Source organism: Scyliorhinus torazame, chromosome 22 (genome assembly GCF_047496885.1).
Source record: "Scyliorhinus torazame isolate Kashiwa2021f chromosome 22, sScyTor2.1, whole genome shotgun sequence".
NCBI classification, from domain to species: Eukaryota; Metazoa; Chordata; class Chondrichthyes; order Carcharhiniformes; family Scyliorhinidae; genus Scyliorhinus; species Scyliorhinus torazame.
The window spans coordinates 62203460-62208347 of NC_092728.1; positions in this window are offsets into that span (position 1 = coordinate 62203460).

Below are 4888 nucleotides of genomic sequence, written 5' to 3' on the forward strand. Positions count from 1 at the left end.
CCAAGTCACTTTCCTTGGCCATATAATCGGACAGGGTCGACTGGTCCCACGGGATGTGAAAACGAAAGTTATTGGGGAGTTTCCGATACCCTTGACACAATGGGAAATAATGCGATTTCTTGGTTTGAGTGGATTTTACCGGAAATTTGTACCAAATTTTAGCAGTGTGGTCGCTCCACTGACGGACTTGCTCAAGAAGTGTAACAAATCCAGTGGACAGCGACGTGTCAACAGGCATTTGACGGCCTGAAGGCTGTGTTAACCACTGCTCCTGTGTTAGTCATCCCAGATTATACCAAATCCTTCAAAATGGCTGTTGATGCGAGCGATGTGGGCGTAGGTGCGGTGCTTCTACAAGACAACGACGAAGGGCTAGAGCGGCCTGTTGGTTATTTTTCAAAGAAATTGAATTCTCACCAGAAAAAGTATTCGACGATTGAGAAGGAGACTTTGAGTTTGGTGCTGGCTTTGCAACATTTTCACATTTATGTAACCAGCAATCCATCTGACACTATTATATATACTGATCATAATCCTTTGACGTTTTTGGAGCGATTCCGGAACAACAATGCAAGGTTGTTCCACTGAAGTTTATTTTTACAGCCATTTCATTTAAAAATAGTACATGTGGCAGGACAGGAAAATGTGATAGCCAATCTTTGTCACGAATGTGATCAATTGAGAAGGTTTTCGGTTGGAGGAAGAAGAACAAAGAAAAATTGACTATATTATTATACCTGTTTGAGTGTGTTATTTTCTTTAAATGAAAATGTATATTTACTGTGTTCATTTCTTAGTGGATGGTGCAAAAGTGAAAAATGAAACCATCTTGAAGTTGATGGTTTATTTTTTTTTCTTGGGGGGAGGTGTCATGTGAGAGTACCTTCAAGACATGGATGTTTAAGCAATGTACCTTGAAGAAAACAGTGATGTCAGAGAGTGGGTGGAGCTGAGGTTACGTCAGCCATTGTGCAGTTTAGTTTTGCAGTTTGAAAAAAGCTTTGCAGTGTCTGTGTTTGCAGTGAGCTGGATCTCTGCCATGAAAGACTATCTCTGGATCATTTGGGTGATTTAAATTCATAATAGTAAAGCCTTTAACCTGATGTGACTCTGTTTAAAGGTGTTAAGTCTCTTGGAAGTTTGAAGGAACATTTTGAGGAATTATTTACTGTTGCAATATTTTCCGAGTTAACTTTGAAGTAAGGGGTGTTAAGCGATCCAATGTTTATTTAAGATGTTAAGTTGAGTTCATGGAATAAACATTGTTTTGTGTTTAAAACCCCACGTGTCCATCATTGTAATCACACACCTCGGGAACAAGCCGTGCGCTAGGAAAAGCAACAAATACATTAAAGGGGGAGGTTGGTTGAACTCCATGATGCATTTTGGGGATCTGAAAACGCCTCGCCCATAACACTTGCAGCTAATGAATCTATGAGAACCAGAGGCATTTCACAGCTGACCTCCTTCAAAGAATGGACACGTGGTGCTGCAAGGTAATTGTTACACTGTAATTCTTCACACTGCCCCTTTCTGGACTGCACTCTATCTTCCAGACAGAGGTTTCATTTCTGGAAGGAGGGGGATTTTTTCTGGGGGAGGGTGGTCTGTAGCGAGGGGTCCCTTTAGGGATTCCTGTGAGGGGTCTCCCTATTACAGGGGTCCCTGTAGAAGGTGCCCATACTACAGGGGCCACCAAGGAGATCCCCCTATTACAGAGATCCCTGGGGATTCCCCCTATCACAAGGGTCCTGGGGGGGCATGGGACGACGCAGCCCCCCATACTTAGGGGTGAGGGGGGCACCCAGGCAATCTGGAGGTTGAGGGGCTGCTGTGTGGTGCGGGTGGGGGTTCAGGGTTGATTTGTCATGTGGGGGGGTGGGGGGGTGGCCACCCGGGAGAATCTCACTATCGGGCTGCCCGCTCATGGTGGTGGCCCAATCGCGAGATTACGAGATAGCGAGAATACCTCATTTTCATAACACTAAATTGCTTACCAGTTTGTGCTCCCAGGGGGATCGTTTCAGTTCCGGTGGGAGAACATAGTCTCCAAAATAGAGAATCCAACCCATTGTTTACTATTATTTACCACGGTATAAAGAACCTCTTGGCAGTCCTTGTCATGTTCCTTGTTTTCCTTTGTAATTTCTATTCTTTTTGGCTTTTGCAATTTTTGTACCTGGACAAATACTGGGGGCCTATACCTTTAAGATGAACGTCCCCTTTTATTTAAAGAAAACAAATCTCCCAGCAGGCTGGGCTGTTGTGCTGACATTGATAATGACGCATCTTGATGGACATTCTTGTCAGCCAATGGACTATTTGATATTCCTGGGTCTCAACTGACACTCAATGCTTTTTGGTGTAGAATGTTCTAGAATGTTCCTTACTTTGTGAGACTGTAGGTGGGATTTACTGACCATCCCGCCTGTGGGGCTTGAATTGACCGTGCACCCACCCAGGGTGTCATAACAATGGAAGTGTCATGCAGTTCACAGCTCCAGGATCCCAGGTTCGATTCCCGGCTTGGGTCATTGTCTGTGCGGAGTCTGCACGTTCTCCCTGCGTCTGCGTGGGTTTCCTCCGGGTGCTCCGGTTTCCTCCCACAGTCCAAAGATGTGCAGGTTAGGTGGATTGGCCATGCTAAATTGCCCTTAGTGTCAAAAATGTCAAGAACCCCTCACGTGCACTTTCCAAATGAGTTTTCCAATGATCAGGAACATGATATTCTCCTCCTTAAAATATGATCACTTGGACCAATACATCATTGCAACGACCAGCTCAGGTGAGGTCAGCAAATTCAGTGGGGAGTAGTGATCAGATCCTGGACCTAGCGTCTGAGTTAATACAGTTCAGCTACTCAATGAATAAACACCCTCTCCCCGCCCACCCCAAGCTGCGTTTTAGAATGAATTGCACAGAAAGGAATGGCACATGTTATATCCTGCCAAACATTACTGTAGAAATGTGGTTAGCTCAGGAAAACTTAAATGGATTAATACCGCAAAAGGAATGTTCCAACATAACTGCTTCTTGTCCTTGGCCATTTCCCATCCAGAAAGTAGGGACCCACCCAGCTGAACAATCTTTTGTTAAGTTGCTGACATGTTGAAACTAATTTACATCGTCAACATTTTTCAAAGGGGAGGAATGCCATTTAATGTTTGCAGTTGCAATGATGGTTTTAATTAAGCCTACCCGAAGATGGGTAAATGTATGTGTTCTATTGACTCTGCATTTAAATGTAAACCTCAGTGTTTGCTTTAACTTCAAACTTCAATTTCAGTATAATATCGTTTCTTGGACTTCTCAAAAGTAGACAAATTAAATGATGGTACGCATGCTCTCGTAACACTAAATGAATTTTACTGCTTTCTGTGTGTGTGTTTTTCCTCTGATGATTTCTCCCATTCTTCCAGTTTTCTGAAGGTGTTGATGTCTTACAGCCACCATGGGAGCAATAAATCAGATCTGAACTCTTCATGGTCAGTTGCGAATATATATTGTTTAGGGTGAGTAGAATAGGGTGGAATAGAATACCCGATCCAAGGATTCTGAATCGTGTTTCATAGAGTGGAAGGAAACATGCTATTTCTGATAATTAGTTCTTCGTGATCTTCCCCCAGCTAATCTTGTTACAGAAAGCCACCAACACTTTTTAAAGCAATGTTGTTACTGCCTCCATCAGCTACTCCATGCTGGGAGTAGCCATTCTGTGAATGAACAGCATATGAATTTATCAACTTGCGCAGTGAAACCCTTGTGGACACTGTCTTTTCCAAATGTGCAATGTTACTTTGCAGAAGCAATGTTATTTCTTCTGCCCTGTTCTGCAGTCCTCATCCATGTACTCACATTGATTATTGACTTGTTTTATGTGTTGGGAAATAAACTAAGAATTCTGCCTCTTTAGCTTTTGCGACTCTCGATTTTTTTTGTTGCAGAAGCATAGAATTGGAGATGCGTTGTTGCTAACTGTGTGGCAATTAGATCGGGTGTCTTGATAAAGTGATGGGAACAGTGACACATTGACATGATAGATTGTAGGTCCAGCATATCCAGATAAACTGATGAACTGCAATGAAAATCCATCAAACGTTTTTATTTTGAATGACTAGTAAATTATTGCCGTTTGTGTTCCTATGTTTAATCATATTTTCCAAGTTACTCAAGACAGTGGAAGACCCATCCTTGTTTATTTCCACATATCTTAAGGATAATGGAGTACAAGTTTCCTTTGGCCATTTGGTATACCACCACCGTCCCCGCCTAATGGTTGATGATCCGTTCACTGAAGTCAGTGGAACTTATTATAATACAGGACATATACAAGGTGACACAAGGGGAATCCATTTTGTTATGAACAGGGAGTGAGGTTGGAGGATACTTTTCTCCTTTCTCCTCACCTATCGGTTGTCTACAGCACAATATTCTCTGGAGGAAGTTTCTAAGTGATTTGGAGTGTTGTGATTTTCAGTAATCAACAGGAAACAGGTTTCAGTTAAGATTAAGTCAGAAGAGAAGATTTTTTTCCCCCCAAATTGCCCAATTAAGGGGCAGTTTAGTGTGGCCAATCCACCTAGCCTGCACATCTTTGGGTTGTGGGGGTGAGACCCACGCAGACACAGGAAGAATGTGCAAACTCCACACGGACAGTGATCCAGGGCCGGGATCAAACCCTGGCCCTTGGCGGCGTGAGACAGCAGTGCTAACCACTGCACCCTCGTGCCGTGCTGAAAAGACAATATGCTGGATTCTCCATTATTGGGACTGTGTCCCCCGTCGGTGTCAAAACAATAGAGTTTTAAGCCAGAAAAACTTGGATCAAAGGGACATAAATTCCCAGCCCTGCAGGGGGCTAGCAGGGACCCGGAGGAGATCACTCAGC